The sequence below is a fragment of the Oxyura jamaicensis genome, chromosome 2 (assembly GCF_011077185.1).
Source record: "Oxyura jamaicensis isolate SHBP4307 breed ruddy duck chromosome 2, BPBGC_Ojam_1.0, whole genome shotgun sequence".
In the NCBI taxonomy this organism is placed as follows: Eukaryota; Metazoa; Chordata; class Aves; order Anseriformes; family Anatidae; genus Oxyura; species Oxyura jamaicensis.
Genome location: NC_048894.1, coordinates 11,091,635 through 11,109,084, shown reverse-complemented (window position 1 = coordinate 11,109,084; position 17,450 = coordinate 11,091,635). Strand labels below are relative to the sequence as shown.

General features: G+C 44.4%; 1 protein-coding gene across 2 annotated transcripts in view; it reads left to right on the top strand.

Annotated features, from left to right (window-relative positions):
* Positions 1 to 11,204: 11,204 nt before the first annotated feature.
* Positions 11,205 to 17,450, top strand: part of LARP4B (La ribonucleoprotein 4B) — a 56,680-nt gene continuing 50,434 nt past the window's right edge. Inside the window, exon 1 of one of the 2 annotated variants that reach the window (XM_035317147.1) lies at positions 11,205 to 11,227. The gene's annotated coding sequence lies outside the window, so the exon portion shown is untranslated. Of the gene's footprint in view, positions 11,228 to 11,579; positions 11,657 to 17,450 lie in introns of those variants that run through there. The other variant, XM_035317146.1, reaches the window with a different exon arrangement.

The following is a 17,450-nucleotide window of genomic DNA, read 5'->3' as shown; positions in this document are numbered from 1 at the left end:
GTCAAAATATTTTTTTCTCCTGCTCTTTATTTTTTTTTAATTATATGCTTTTCAATTCAAAAACAACAACAAAAACCACAACACCAACTGTATCCTTCTTTTCATTTCTCCTTTCCCCCTTCCCGGTGATTTAATGTGATTTATATTTATATCTTTATAGTAAAGATTGCACTTTAAATAATATTTGTAGGTTTCCATTTAATCCTATTTAAGATTTTTTTGTGTTCATAACTCCCATCTACTTACTGGTCCACTTCTGTCTCTCACAAGCATGGGCCTGGACTATCAGCAGGAACATACAAGGCCTTTCTCTCCCTGTGGTCTTTGAAGCAAGGCGGGTCATGTTCCTCCATTTCCCCCTAGCTCCTCTTGGTTTATTTGCGTGCCTGTGACCCAGCCTCCTGCTGGCCTCTCAGCAAGACCTCCCCTGGATTTCCTGGGACCACCAGTCCTGTTGTGCCATCCCGGGCCATCAGCCACCATTGTCCCACCCGCTCCACACCACTGAATTCCAGCTCCCCTCTATCTGCCGGGCACCCTGCCTCCCTACAGACAGCATCACTTTCACAGTTAATTTAAAAAGACAGCTCGTGTTCTCTCTGTGGGATACCCCTCACGTCTTACTCAATTTGGTGAAAAATCTGAAACATATGGCTACAAATACTATCCACAGCAGACATAAAAACGTGCTACTACTGTGCCGACACATTGGAAAAGAGGTGCTGGAAATGCAAAAGATAATATCACAGTTCAAGGCTTTTTCCAAAATCACTGTGTATTGAAAATCAGGGTTTAAGTGTACACAACATGTATTTGCACAGTTCACATCCTATTCCAACTTCATAGCTGTACTAGCAGAGCTCTGCTCTTTGTCCAAACACAGAGGAGGCACAGAGGGTTAAAGTGAAACAATGAACAGGGAGCATGTTGTGAAGAAAGTGTCTCTTAGATGCACAAGTCTTAAATCATTTCTGTCTCACTTGGACTCACCTCTTTCCCTATGAGGCGTTGGCTTTTGCCACAGAGCCTGTTGTTAAGTCAGGATATTTGCACAGAATCTGTCAGAGAAGCTCCCAGCCCAACAGACCTAACTCAGGACTGAAACAGCATTCTGAGGAGAGAAAGAAAAAAAAAAGACAGTATAAACATATTGTTGTTGCTTTTCTCTACTGGGTAGTTCTCATGTTGATCTTATTATTTCTCTAGAGCAACAGCAAAAGGATGAATAATAGTAAATTCGCATCCAAAGTCAGCGTTAGTTGACCATGTCCAAAACAACAATCATGGCTGAGTGCCACTGCGCGAGGAAAAGCTACCTTATTTCTCTGACGCATGGAGATTTCTGTGTTGGATTTAACTTAGGAAATGGCCAGCTGGGGCTTGCTATTTGTGTATCCTATAGTATAAACTGGTTTTGCTTTTGCTTTTAAATCAGATTTCTATCTCCTTCCTTTTGCTGAAGCAGAAGTTAGAATTAAGATTGCACAAAAACTCTGTATAAACTGTACTGTTTTTACACGTGTCTTGCAGTGCACTGCGGTTTCCACACAGAACTAAGTGCACAGCTTAGGTGTGTAACAGCTGTGTCAGTAGGTTACAAGGAGACGTCTGCAGCAGTCACCATCTGCTGGGATTTCCTTTCACAGATAGCTCCAGGCCCACAGTCTGGCACACGTGAGCCACTCTCTGATGGCCAATTTTCTTCCAGCCTGGTACACTGAGACAGGTGCACTTGCATCTCCGTCTCTCTCTTCTGATTTATTTTACTTCAGTTTAGGTTTATCTTGATGCACTGGACTGAAAACCATGGTGACACAGAAACTCATTCTTTTATAAGCAGATCAGACATCCCTGTTGCACGGGCAGCAACAATTTTTAGGGCAGTCTGGGGATCAGCACAGCTTTAGCCCCAGTGTAAACCCATCACCACAAGTGCAGGGCCCTGCACCATGGATGATTTACAAGCTCCATTTCTCAGCTTGGGTGTTTCCTTTAACCAGAGAGGTGCTACAAACACCAGTCAGACAGGGAGCATTCCCTCCAACATGCTTGGACCTGGGTACTGTGATAAAGCATGGCAGACACAGCAGAGAGAAGTGCTGGATTAAAGAAAAGACCCATCTGTAAGTGGAAAAACAAAAGGTGAGATCCTAGGAAGGGGGAAACTTATAGACTGGAAGAAAGAAAGCAAGTTTTTAAGTAAACCAGCTGCCGTTAAGTGTCACCATCCCAGCTTGGAAGAGGACAGAGGGTGCGTTGAGGCCAACATCACGGCTGAGTCAGGGAAGCACTAGGAAGAGAGGAACAAACTGACCTCACTCCTCCTTAGAGATAGATAGATACGTTAGCAAGCCCCCTCTTAGAGAGTTTTGAAGCAAGCAGCAGCATGAGCAGGAGGCTCTGTTGTAGCTGAGGGAACAGTTCCGTCAGAATTTTTTATGAGCAATAGCAATTTGTACAGGAAAATGCTTCCTCTGAAAAATGTCCTGAGGATCAAGGCCTTCTGGTTAGAAACATGATGGAGATGCCAAGACTGCTATCTGAAGCTTAAACTGAGATGAAAGCATAGTAGCTTCTCAAACAAGGTTTTGCTGCATCTCTTTCTGAGTGTTAGAAACTAAAGGGTGTAGGAACCCTCCCTCTTGAAATTAACTGGAATCTTCCTGCTGCCTGAAAACCAGGAGCGAATCCCCATGTCATGGAACAGGGCTCAGCGAAAAGGGGTCACAAGGCTGTATCGAACAGCTCATCTTGACAATTTCTAGCATTCAGCGCGTGAAGAGATCCTTCCACCAGCCTCAGGAGAGTAGCTGTGCTCTCTGACTGAGGTGGAAGAGGTGTAAAGAACAGTCAGACATGACTTGACAGATTATTAACTGCTAACGGTCTTCCATTGTGAAAGCATCGCTTCATTCTCGGAGGGCCTGCCTGCTTTTGCAGATCACGAGAGACACGCCAGAGAACCAGTCAGAGTGTACATGTTACAGTGTAACTGTAAGTTATGGGCATAAAATACCTGAAGACAGGGCAGTGGCGATTTCTTTAAGGTAGATAAAACCTAGGCAACTCTGATGTATGGCAATTCAGAAGTATTTACAAGCAACACTAGCTAAGTGGAATATGTGAACGTGAAGCCACTGATGGTGGCTCTGCCCCTCTGCACCAGGTGACAAAGTTGGGGATGCTTTTGTAAACGGAGCTAAGAAATAACCAGCTCTGCTCTCTCACTTCTCTCCTTAGAATGGCAGGGAACTTGGGCTTGGTTTATCAGAGAGCAGGCAGAGGCTACCAGGCTTTTCCGGACACAAATAAATAAAGGAATATATCTTGTAATACATGAGCAACTGAAAGTACAATTCACAAATAGTAATAATAATAATAAATCATTAATTTAATCTATCCAGGAATGATCTGTAGATTTTCAGGACTGGATGTAACAGACTCCCCTTGATTACAGACCCCGCTTTCATGTGATTCATGTTTGTGACTCATAAGCTGACACTGTTTTTATTTATATAGCAGAGTACAGGTGATCTACCATGGAATTAGCTTTTAGACATTTCAGCATGTGAAGAATGACACTTTTTGACTTATCTAATGATCACCTTGAGCTCTACAGCTTCAGGAGCAGTAAGCCTATAATTCAAAAGGATATGTGAAAAGAAAAACCAAAAAGTCCTCCTGTCCTGACTGATGAATACAGCTGGGGTTTTCCTGCCACTTTTGGTGCTATTGTCCCTAATCACCTCTTCCAGCAAAAAATATTTTTAATATCATTAAGAAAGATATTACCTCATAATCAAGCCATAGGGTGTAAAACTCTCAAAACAACCCCATTTGCTGGATATGTTTAATTATAAGCAGCAGGGTGAATCAGTTCTTGAAGCTGTAAAAAGAACAGCAAAGCCAGGAACTGTCAGCTTAGGGGATGCTGAAATGAAGTGCCAGGCATTGTACGTCCAGTACTTTGAAAAAGGACACAGGTCTCCTTATTCAGATGGAGCAGTTTGGGTGCATCTGAAGAAGAGTGTAGCACAGTTGCCTCGACCCAGTTTTGCAGTTCCACTGTTGTTGGTATGGGCTGGGCAGTCCCTTCCCAATCACATCAGCAGCCTCTGGTCTCAAAGGACTATGACAGCAGCTGGGAATTGCTAGCACTGAAAGGGTGTTTCGGGTACACTCCTTGGTAGCCTGAGCTGCAATGACCCTGAAAAGAAGTAGTGTGAAAGAGATTAGTGCAACTCACTGTGACCTTAGGATCTCTGGACAAAAAGCATTGCCCAGCACGTTGACATCAAAGCATGTCTCAGAGCCTACAACTAGCCCAGAGTATTTCAAAGTATTTTTAAACTCCTACTGATACTCACTGTTTTATGGCATTTGAAACACTAAATTGGATCTGAAATTCTTGGGCATTTACTGCAGACTCCAACAAGTGCTCTTTATTATAAATATGAAGCTTTTCCACTTTACAGATAACCTGTCCTGTATCTAACACCCAAATGAAATAACAGTCTGCAGCAGTTTTCTTCTGTGGTGTTAGGGTAAATTACACCCTCAGCGTCCTGCTGTTCTATGCATTTGATGGGGAAGACGAAGGGGAAGCCTGAAGCTGCCCAGTTGAAGCAACACCACTCAGACATGCAGAATATGCATGTAATGCTGACTCTGAAGAGTGAAGGACTGCATACCTTTTCCCTTCCTCAGTCAGTACGTACCTGATAATCCGAGCCCAGACTATCTGCTAACGTGCCTGACCATGCTGCAGGCTGTTACCAAGCTGCAAAAATGACCTCTTAGAAATATGCAAGTCAACGCTTAGAGCTCTACTATAAAAACCACAGTAGGCCAGCTTCACAGTCTATCCATAGCCCAATTTGACAGGGAAAAAAAAATCTTATTCCCTACAGCAATTCGGAGACCTGTGTGTAATACCACTGTATGCACGATGCGCACCCAGCACAGATTTAACTATGCACTGATCACCTGAAAACATCCGTTTCTGTAAAAGACAAGGTGGCAACTCCAATTTCCTTGTCCTTCAACACTGTCCAGTCATTTACACAATGGCAATGAGAAGGGAATATCTTTATGACCAATTAGTGCTACAATTCCAAGTTCAAATGAACATTCTAGGTGAGCAGAGAACCTGCTAACACTTCATCAGAAAGTTTTACCATTTTTCAGGTGTGCTCTTTTATCCACAAAGGAATACATGCCTATGAATAAGACCTAAAGGATTGTCATTATCACTATAATTGAACTGGTACACTTCTGGTGAACTGCCATAAAAAACTGTTCTGCACTTCTGTGTCGCAGAGGGATGTCTGATGCTGAGTTAAAGTTGAAAAACACATTTCTGCAAGTAAATTGAATTTTTTAGGAGAGCTCTGTGATGTAAATTATGTTCTATGTTAATAACACATACCATAATATTTAATGATAGGACTATTGCTAGATTCAGGGAAATCTTGCTTTAGAACCACATTTTCTTTTTGTAATTAGCATTTTATTTGGTCTGAATAAACTTCAAAAAAGAAACGGTTCCTGAGTTCTAAGTTTGGTCTATTCCTACACATTCAAATACTCTGCTATGATGCGTGGGGCATACTAAAAAGTCTATCTGATAATAAATTGACTAATGGTCAAACAAAATGTTAATTTCAGTTAAGGAGTACATTTTTCCTGAATAACTGGAAACAAAGGTGCCACAAATCTGCTTCTATGGAGGGCACTTGCTCATTTCTCAAGTCTTCAAATTTAAGTTATCAACTTCTGACATTTTATCCCAGCTCACTATTACAGAATATGTCTTGTATGATATCCATAGTTTTGCAAAACATTAAACCAGTGGACTGATTTTTTTTTTTTTCATGCAATTTTCTTCACAGATCTCCAACATAAGTGAGAAGGGAAGAATTAAAATTGCATCAAATAAGAACAATATCAGGAAATATGATTCAAGACACTAATGTTTGAAATAGGAAGTTTGTGAAATAAAAATGTATGTATATGTGGTCATCATTGGGTCTCAGCATAAGGCTGAAGAAGACAGAAATACAAAATTATAACCACTTCTCAGAGGAGACACAGCTTTTGCACAGGATCAGTTACAAGACTGAGCTCAAACATCTTCATGCTTTAGTTTGCCACCTGTTGATTGAGGATAAATGTTCTGACATACTTCACACAGTGGCTGCAATGATATTTAAAGAATGATGTGAAACGCTCAGAGACAAGAGTGATAGAATAACAAAAAAAAATACAAAGGAAGAAAATTGCCAACATGGGTATTGCTAAGAAAATTGGAGTTGATTTTCAGATCCCTTCAGAAAATTCTTACTCAACCACAAAATCTATGTAAATTATATGATTCCTTATTAAGGTTTAATTAGGTCTTAAAAATGGGCTCAGCAGCTAAAGAACCAAACATCCTCCCAGATGAACAATGACTGATGGAAGCCAGTATCAACTGCTCAAACCTGGAACGTGAGAGATCTGGTTTCAAGTCCTGGCTTTGCTGCAAACCTGCTATATATAGAATAAGGCCTATGTACTGGTTTGTTAGATGATAGCGTAAACTCCATGAAATAGGATGGCAATTTTCAGACCTGTGATTATGCCCAATTAACGGTAATTATTACTGCTAAACCATCTTTTGAAAGTTTGTAATCAGCTGCTGTTAACAACAGTTTTAATATTTATCATTACCTATTACAGCTTAGGCTTTTTTACACTGCGTTAATGAAAGTCAGTGTTTAACAATAGCCGGTACCTACACCACAACCTTATTTTAAAGTTGTCTCTGCGTGTTAAAGAAATATAACTAACCTGCCAAAGGGACAAGGCTAGAGGGAAAAATCTGTTAAGTAAGGGTTTGTTTGAACGAGTTCTACAGCAGCACTTCACAAGGTTTGTTACCAAACAGAGCAGCTGATCCAAGAAAGTCAGAAAGTGCACATGTTCATGTTGTCAATCACATGAGTCAATCGCATAGCTCAGTGCTGCTATCTCTGCATTGGAATACCATTGCACTCAAATTGAATTTTGGCAATAAATATAATGAAGAAATTGTCTCATGATAGCCTAGCCACTTTGCTGTAAATTATTCTCCAATTAGAAAAGAAACAGATCCAATACTCCATATTTACGCATCAGCACTTAATCGAAAATAAAGGATATGTTATTAAAAAAGCAAATAAAAATCATATTGGAACATCTCTCTGGCTATCTGATCTGAAACTGGATAATTCCTACAGTTAGAGATGTGTAAGTAATAGAGATCATAGATCTGTGTGAGCAGTAATGGACTTTCAACAGTTTACTTGATAACGAATCTTCATTTAGCTGTAAAGGAAGACTGAATCTTTCACTAAACTATAGGATACCATGTAGAGCTGTGACTCAAATGTAGATATCTTAAGTAATCTTTGGGCGGGTCAATTATCTGCCTTACTTTTCTCTCCCTTTCAAATCAACATTTATCTTCTCATCTTGGTCTGCTTTGACTGTTTAGATGGTAGTTTACTTGGAATAGGGGCCGTCTTTTACACAGACAGTCAACTATTCACTTGTGAGCTATGAAAGATACTGACATAGAAATAATGTATATTTAAAATACTACTCACCAAATCAATGCAATGCAGAATGATTACTGGATTTCATTTAAATTGCAGTTTTATGACAGGGATAGCCCATTGCATGCAATCATTTTGTATCTTATGTTTGAAAAGATCTCTCTCTTCTTGCACAACAGCATCAGGAACTGTAAAGTATTATTACTTGCCTTATGAGGGCTCACAAACTGCAAAGCATTGAGTGGTTTGTGAGTTTAGGCAAGTGTTCCGGGTCAGCAGTTCTTAAATACAGGTGATTCATGGAGACTTATTCCACTGAATTGCAGGATAAAATATTTCGAGAATGCAACTGCTAGTGTGTATTGCAAAGGAGTAAAATGGAAGAAAAGAAGAAGGAAAAAAAAAAAAAAAAAAAAAAAAAAAAAAGGTAGCCTAAACCAGGAACAACCTTACAGAGCAGAAATCTTGTCCTGTTTCAGTGGAAGTTTTTTTATCACGCCAACAGAGTGCTTCACAAACTTTAATGAGTTAATCCTCACTGCTCTTGTGAGGAAGGACGTATTATCCTTTGTATTACACTAGAAAATTATAGACTGTAAAGCACAAGCATTGCAGTAAATTTAGTGATTTTTAAGGGTTCAAGTTTCTGACTGCTCAATTCTATGCTTAGTTTCTAGGAATGCTGTACTTTTTGCAGCTCACCTTCATTAGGCATTATCTTCCTAAATACATCAAATTCACCTCATTCTTTTTCACTGAACTAGGAATCTTGATTTAAAAATCCTTATGAAGTATAATTTTCACAATATGTAACTGATGTATTGATAAGTAACTCACATAGTCCCTTCTATATCTCTTTGACCACGGATCAGGAATGAAAGAACTACTTTGTCTAATGTTGTTTTACTTTTGTGGGCTAATAATGTCCTAATAATGTCCACATTGTTCTTTTAGAGATGCATTCTTCCCCCAGGCTGTTGAGTTGGAACTGGAGTAGTTTCTATAATCGCACAGCATCCAGTGTTATTTGTAATATTTTACTCATACCTGTGCACACATTCCTCAGCTACTAGCATACAAAAGAAAATATGTCAAATCTCTTTGATCTTAGCTGTATGCCATTAAAAATAGAAGCATTCAGTCATTAAGCTCTACATCCCCCACACTGAGAAGGGTATTAGAACTGACCCAGGCAAGTAGAAAGCTCACATTATTGTATGGAAAAAGTGCACTAGTTTGACTGTTAGTGAACTACAATAAAACGTAACAATAAGGAAATAAAAATCATAAACCCAACACCTACATATTGGCCTGTCTGTCAATATCTAACATTTTTATAAGATTGACCTTTTAAAAAAAAATAAGTCTCAAGAGTATTTTTCTTCTTAATAACACAGTTCAGTTACTTTGGGAAGAAAATCCCAAACAAACAGTACAAACTTTATCCATTACAAAGCGTTAAAGAAACTCCTACCTACAGTGAAATCTACCTACCTACATGCCTCTAAGTGTTGGTGCTTTACAGGAATCAATTGCTGTATCTCTCTTTCCCCCTTCTGTCAGCCATCACTTCAGTTACAGAAAGGGACACGAGCCCTGAAATCATAAACTTTGAGTTAGCAGAAGGAATGATGCAGTGCAGTCTCCTTGTTAGTCTCCTGTGTTTGCTTTCCTGCCCCAATATTGCATGAGGATAAGGCTTGGGGGAGACAAAAAGTCTGTATGTCTAAAGGGGTAAGTATCAGGAATTTTGAGGCCCCTCTAGAGCAAGGATGTAATGGGATTCATCACATTTGAGAGTTTAATATTAAACTTTTTTTTTTTTTTTTTTTCTTTTCCTTTTCTGGATGAGAACAGTAATCTGCTGAGAAATAGACTGCCTTTAAAGAAAAAGAATTAGATTTATATATATATATATATATATAAAGAATTAGGAATAGCGATTGTTTCACTGTTTTAGACTTTTAAATAATTAATTCTTTAGGCAAGTTGCATGGTCACCAGCTAATGGATCAGTCATAGTTCCTGCACCACCTGTGGCATCTTCTAAATACCTATGCTAAAAATTAAGTTTTATTCCTTTTCCCAAACTGTCTCTATCCTAGCCATCTGCCTTTGCTCAGGTTTTCTTCATCACCGTAATTCTGGAAAACTGGAACAACTTACTAAGGAAAACAACACCTAAGCTAGCAGAAATACTGGTTTGCCCAAGAATGAACGCTCAGACACGTTTCCCTGGGAAGAACAGTAAAACCTCCCCTCTGGTAAGACCTGACCTCCTCTCCAGCACTATGAGGTACTTTATTGCCTCTGCTTGATAGGGCTGTGGCAGAACACAGCAGTCTCAAAAACAGTTCCAAAGGGTACCTGTGGGTCATAAGAAGAGGTGTTCTAGGTTAATCGAAGCATTGTTTCTACAGGACTTTCTGTCAGATACCCTGAAGGCAGGAAAATGACTCTTATCAGTAAGGATTAAAAACAGGATCCAGGAGGCCTTATCTAGATACATTCATGAGATAAAAATACAGGCAGCAGCGCATGGTGCAGAGACTTGTCACTGGATGGATGTGAGGTGCTCCAAGTGTGTCACCTGAGGTGGACAGGAAGCGGAGGGGTAGGAACAGTTACGGGGCATGCTTCTTTCCACCAGTTTTTTGAAGTGCTGATGGAGAATACACCTCATTTTCCATTTCCCTAGGTAACTGTAGTTAAAAACAACTTATGATCTGCACTGAATAGCCAGAACTGTTTGGCAAGGTTTGTTCTTCGGGCAAAGAAGTGTGCTCTTGGAATTCACCTCAGCTGTACACAACCAAAGGCATATGAAGGACCGCATTTGGGAAGAACAGGCTAAAAGGGACACCTTATTATTGCTCGCTACAACTCCCTGAAAGGAAGGTGTGGGGAGCTGGAGGTCGGCCTCTTCTCACAGGTAACTGGTGATAGGACCAGAGGGAACAGCCTGAAGTCGCGCCGGGGGAGTGTGTGTGTGTGGGGGGGTGTTCAGGTTGGAAATGAGGAGACATTTCTTCTCGAAAAAGCAGTCAGGAACTGGGACGGGTTGCCCAGGGAGGTGGTGGAGTCACCGTCCCCGGGGGAGTTTGAGGAAAGGCTGGACGTGGTGCTTAGGGACATGGCTTAGTGGTGACATTGGTGGTAGGGGGACGGTTGGACCAGGTGATGCTGGAGGTTTTTACTAAACTTTATCATTTTATGGTTCTGTGATTGTGTAACACTCTGAGGGCAGCCCCTACAACCGCGGGCAAGCACTTGGACCCCCCGGCTTTGTGCCAGGAGCCCTCAAGGGCCGACCGCTGCCCCCCGCAGAGGGGCCTGGCCTCGGGGGCCGCAGCGGAGGCCGGGCCGCCCCAGCCCCTAGCAACGCCGCCCGCGGCTACGGCGGCCTCGCGGCGCCAAACCTCCTCGGCGCGCGCGGCGGGGCGGGGCGGGGCGGGGCGGGTGCCGCGCGGGGCGTCCCTCGGAGGGGAGGGGGCGGGGGAGGGGGCAGCTCCCCCTCCGCCAATCCGGCCGCGCCGCCGCCGGCCCCGCGCGCCCGCCGCGGACTCCGCCGCCGCCGCCGCCCAATCCCTTCCGCCGGCGGAGGGCGGGACTTCCGCCGGGAGCCGGAAGCGGGTCTCTCATGCGAGCGGGTGCTTGAGGCTCGGCTCGGAGACGTCGCGGGCCCCGCCGCCGCCGCCGCGTCCTTCCTCCTCCTCCTCCTCCTCCTCCTCCTCCTCCGCTCCTTCCTCTCCTCCCCCTCCTCCTCCTCCTCCTCCGCGCCCCCCGCCCGCCGCCGCCCGCCGCCGGCCCCGCCCCGCGCTCCGCTTCTCCTCCTCCTCCTCCTCCTGGCGGCGGCGGCGGCGCAGCGGCAGCCACGCACGGACAGGCCCCGGCCCGGCCCCGCTCAGCGACAGGGCCCCGGCGGCGGCGGCGGCCGGCCGGCTGTGTCCCGTCCCGTCCCGTCCCGTCCCGTCCCGTCCCCCCCGTTCCCTTCCCCAGCCCCGCCGAGCCCGGCCCCTGCTGCTCTCCTCATCGTAGCCCGGCCAGGCCCGGCCGCGGGGCGGCGGCGGCTGTGACAGGTGAGCGCGCGGCTCCTCCCCGGGAGGCCTCTGCGGGGAGCGGCGGGGCCGCCGGCACCCCCCCCCCCCCCCCCCGCCTGCTGGGGAAGCCGCCATCTTCCCACCCGAGGCGGCTCCCGGGGGAGCGGGAGGAGGAGGAGGAGGAGGGAGGCCGGCTCCGGGCCGTGCTGCGGCCGGGGTAGGGCCAGGCGCCGCCCCGGCTTCGCTCCACCCGGGGTCCCTCGGGGGAGAAAGGGAGCGGAGGGTTCGGGGGTGGGGGGGGGGGGGGGGGGGGGGGCGCGGGGGGGGGGGGGGGGGGGCATGGGCTCGCGGGCTTCGGCCGCAAACCTCCGGGACGCGGAGCCGTGACCGCTCCTCCAGGAGCACACCGGGAGCGCTTCAGCAGCAGGCACCCCGGCGGCCCCGCGGACTTTTTGGAGAGCCGCGTCCCGAGGAGGTGAACGGGGGGTGCAGGTCGCAGAGCAGTGCTCGCGGCAGCAGCCGGCGCACGAACGGTGCTTTGCCCCCCTCGGGTCGCGTCGCTGGCTGCCTCAGCCGAGTTGTTCTCACTCTCGGTTTCAGTTTGTGCAGATGCTCGAAATTACTACATAGCTCTGTCCGCAGCTTAAACAGATGCGCGCCTGCCAAACAATGTTGTCCAAGGTTCCTCTGCGGCAGATAAGTATAATTATTTGTGTTCTGTAGGTGAGGGAATTGAGGCAGAGTGGTTAACGCTTTGCCCGTGGCCACGCAGGGAGAGTTGGTTTCAAAACCGCTGTTTAAACTTGAGTCACAGTTGGGGTAAAACCATGGGAATTCTGGCTGGCAGTGCTGTGCCTCGTCTCTGGCCTAGTTTTGTTGGCCCCCGTCTGAACCCTCAGTAAAATAGCAATAGGGAGCTTCCTTAAGGGCTGCCCCAGGATCGCGATCGAAAAGCTGTAATCTTTCATGTGGCTTAATTTTTATGCAAATCTGATGGGGTTTTAAAGGACTGGATCATTTTTAAAAAGGTCGGAGCGTGTTTTGTGCTTTTTCTTTCAACTTGCTGGGATTTCACAACTCCAGGGTTTTGATTCCGATCTGGGAACTTTTTATCAGTTGAACTTTCACTTGTTTCCTGCTGACTTGGAAGCAGTTCTTCAAGTTAATTCTCGAGATATGAAACTAATCAGCTTATTCACCCCAGCAATTAGGACGATATTGATATTTTCTATTAGATATTCTGTGTTGTGGCAAGGGGGGGAGATGACAACGCTATGTCCTGATAAGGCGAGTGTAGGAAATGGCAGGTATGTTATCCATAATGTCTCTAAGTGATTTATTTTCCTTATGTTGCCATTTATATGGATGTGCTGTTTGTACAAGAAGCCCAAATTACTGTTGTGTTTATTTGATGTTATATTCAGAAAAAAAAGTAATATTCCTTGTTGACACTGAAGTACAAGGTTTGGATAAATGAGTTGGTAGGAAACATTTGACCTCTCGAGTGTTCCTAGACAAGTGATTGCATGTTTTCCTCATATATAATTGGGTCCTTAATTGCACGTAATGTTTGGGATTAGGCTGAGTTTTTCCCGTGTAATTCTTTGTTTTTCTTAAGTGTTTACACGCGGATGCCCTAAAGGAATGAGAGGGTCAGCACGAGTGTGTTCTACCTTGGGTGCTTTTTTGGCTTGCTGTGATGCAAATACATGCACAGAAAGGTATGGCTGACTTACAGATGATAAATGCGTTCAGATCTGCGGCTGGAACGTAAATCTGGTTTGGTACAGGGCAAGATGGAGGATCTGTAACTGAAGGCAATCGTGGGGACTTTAGGATTTTGATTTTTTTTTTTCAGACGTGTGGTAAACCATATGGGCAATCTCCTGCTTTGATGTTTAGCTCTAAGTGAAATTAACTACCTGGCTTGTTTCATTGAAATGCAAAAGAAATGCAGCTTACCTTCCTGTAATCTACATGCGCCGTGGAGATCTCTCGCTGCATTTCATATTAAGTCTCGGATCTGGTGGTGGCCTTGGCTTTAAGTTGGTAGTGAGCTTCACGGGCAGGGTAATGCAAACTTTCTTTAAATATTTAGTGTGTTACCTACCCAAATGCACATGCTAAACACAGAAAAGGCATACTCTTAGCCATGGTGCTTGGCAAATCTAAAGTGACAGCGGAAAGGCAGTAGGAAAGAAGTTATAAAGAGCGAAGTAATAGGGAGTAAATGTCTTTCATTAGCTTATATTTTTAAACCAGGTGGCTTTCTGGCCCCTCAGTGCTAACAATATTTAATTCCACGGTGCTTAGATATATTTCAGACTTTCACAGTCTTGTAAGGTAATGGCTAAGCCATACAAATGAGCGCCTAGAGCACTTGATTGATGTTTTTTTGTGTCTGTTGGAAGGGTAGGTGTGTTCAAGGGCCCCAGCCTTACTGACCTTCTTGAAGAGGAGCCTTCTTGTCTTGGAGATCTTCTGTGAAAGGCACAGAGGTGGCTGTGGAGGTAGCTAACGAATGCAGTGTCAAGAAGGCTGTCCCTGGCACAGAGAAAAAGGCAGAAGAGACCAGGTGAAGGAGGCAAAGAAACGTGGTTTCAGGCTTTGGAAGTGCGATTTTTGTGTGTACACATTGATATGAAAGGGACTGCTTTATGATGGAAGATACTCGTTCTGTCAAAAATGTGGTCTGCCTAGCGTTTTGTTCCTTTAAGCATTTACTAGCAATACGACATTTTTAGAGGAAAAAAATGTGTAACTTAGAAATAACTGTTTGTATGGCATCGGTGATACTACACTGACTTCAGTCTTACCACTCTTGTAGTTTGCATTCAGAATGGGCACACAGGTACCAGTGGGAAAGGAAGGATGTTACAACATAGGACGTTGTAAGGAAGAAAATTAACCCCTCCCCTGGCAGTTTTGTAATAGGCAATAGCATGTGGAGAGATGTGTAGAAGATGAGTAAAAGCCACTCATGTAGTAAAAGGCCCAGGAAAGGCATTTGAGTAATGCTGTTCCCTGAGCAATTCATACCTACGCTGAATCTAACTTTTTATGAGATCTATCTAACTTAATCACTACAGTTCAGACAAAACGAGAACTAGCCAGTTGGATAGATTTTCGTAGCGTCAGCAAATTAGGGAGGGGAAGATGATGTAAAATATACATTTTGAAGTAATTCTTGTTTTAGGTGATACCATAAAAAAAAAAAATACTGTGTCAAAAATACCCACTGAAAATGCTGTGAAGCAGAACTTCTCCAAAGCTTTAGCTTACGACTGCCGTTCTTATATGTGTTAAATTTGAGGCAAGTGAGTATGTCATAAGTCAAACGTGAAAATAGAGCTTCTGAAGCACTTCATGAATATAAATAAATAAAAATATAAATCTGAATATAAAGCTCAGTGGTATTTCAGCTGGTCAATAAGTCATTGGATGCTACACAAGCTGGATAATTGAAGCAGACTCATTTCTATTACAACAACCTGTTTTTTTTTTTTAAAGAATATACTGGTTTTGTCTGGCTCACGATAAACGAAAATTATCTTTAAAATATTGAGTTTGAAGAACTTGTTGGACATGGAGACTAGCAGCTGGTTTCTGTAGCACCCATTCATTTAAGTTTAGCCCAGTTCCACAAAGCAGTGTAAGAGAGAAGCAGGTTCAGATAGTTGGTTCATAGCTGATATATCAGAAGTTTTGGTGATGGAGCCAAGAATACTTTGCCTGTTTTCATCGGTCTCCCACGTTTGTGTGCTCCCTGCAGGTTGCTGGTGCGTGCCCTGTCCCGGGGAGAGCGGCTTCCCCTCGGTCAGGAAGGCGGTGCTGCGGGGCAGTGCCTGCCGAGAGCGGGGTGCTTTGGAGCACTTCCATGAGGCGTGACTGTAACGCGGGGTAATTTTGCGATTAGGATAGCCGTGACAGCGTTGTGTGCTGCTGCTGCAGGTATTTTATGTCTGGCTATGTGTTTCAGGAACAGCAATTAACTCCAAAATTGGAAGTCTGACGGGGTTGCTAATATGTGGACAGCTACTTAGCCTAGAACATTGCAGAGAATTGGGGAAACGCTGTTTTGACGCCCTGATGAATCACCAATTTCTTTGAGCCTTAATCTTTTCTAACACTCATTTACCGTGGAGGGCTGGGCTATGCATATTCTGGATCCTGTCAGTCCAGCTCCTTAATGGGTAGCTGAGTGATGTAACACCAAAGGAATCACTCGTTCATAAGCTCAATGGATTGCCGCCTCTGCGCTCCCAGCAGCTCTCCTGGTGCTCGCATCAGGCTGTTGGCATGTAAGGAGCTGGTGGCCCCAAGACTGTATCCTGCAGTGGAGGTTTATTCTGGATTGCTTTTATGTGCTCACAGGCATCTCCGATTCCATACACACGTGCTTGAGGTTGCAGGAGATGTGCACGAGGTTCAGTTCTGGCCTGGCACACACAGACATCGGTGCATCCATCCGGCATGGTGGCCTGTGGTGAAGGGGACCCCAAATTGTGTTATCTCTTAGGGACATCTTCCCGAAAGTCACTAAAACTGCACCCAGACAGCAGCATAGCAGCTTCAGAGAGACACCTACAGCTGCTGTCAGTAGTTCACACAGAACTTCGGGAACGGCGTGTGTTTGGAGCGTAGCTGCAGAGCGTAGTTATTTTATCTGAGGCTCGCTCTTCAGGGTGTGCTGGGCTTGTTGCAAGTCAGTTTAAGTACTGTATCTCTAAATTTGGCTTTTGAGATTTCCCACACTTTCTTGCACAAGTATCAGTTATCTTCTCTTTGCTTAGATTAATTCTCCTTTGGTTTCATACTGGCTCCTCCCTACTAGCCTCTGTGGATAAGTGACAATGGGGAAGTGTTGATGCTTTATCGAAGGAATTCCTAAGATAGATCCCACCCCCAGTAAGGGGGTTACAGGCTAACTTGACAGAATTGTAGCCTGCTGTTATTCCCTGAAAATGTTTCTTGGTATTTCTCCCCAGACCTGACATTCTGCCTCTCTTTTCAAGTATTTTATTGTCACAGGGTGTCAGCGATCTGACAGGGAGTCTGGAGAAACAAAATGTTACCCAAATAGTAATTGTGTCGAGGAAAAAAAATATTTAACCATTTGATAAAACTTGCGTGTCGGAAACTTGGTGAAATGCTTGAGCAGCCTTACAGTGCAGCCTGGTGCCAGCCTTACGGGTTTGTTTGCTGTCAGTGCTGGTATGCACAGGCATATTTTTACGGGTTGTGATGCTGTCACAGGTTGCCCCACAACAGAGCCTTCCTCTGACTGTTGTTCAAACAAGGAACTGGTGAATCAACAGGCCAATGTCCAAAGCAGCGTGCTTTTTCATACCCTGACTCTGGAGGTTTCTGCTCAGATCTTTTGATGTGTTCATCTGGCTTCTGACTCGTGTTCCAGGAGTCAGAAAAACCAGAGCAAAACTGCGTAGAGTATCAGGGCACAGTTACTTGGAGCGCTGAGTATCAGAGCTTAGGAAACAGCTACTTGTATGTGCAGAACTCACAGTCTGAGCTCAGAGTTTCATTCCCATTTGGTGTTGTTGCTGCCTGCTAGATAGGGACAGAAAACGATCAACATGTTGCTGTTTAAAGCAGCAAGGCAAACAATTCGGGCAAAATAGCGCTGCCTTTGTTGGAGCGTCTCCAAGATCTTAGGTCTGTACTCCTGTTCCTGCTTAAAGCTTGCCCATTTTTTCCCTAATACATCTCTGTAAGACTTGGGCAGCAGGGATTCTCTTTATCAACCTGTTGCAGTTTAGTTTACAATGCACTTTGTTATGGTTATACTTACTTAATGCCATGTATTTTAACTGCT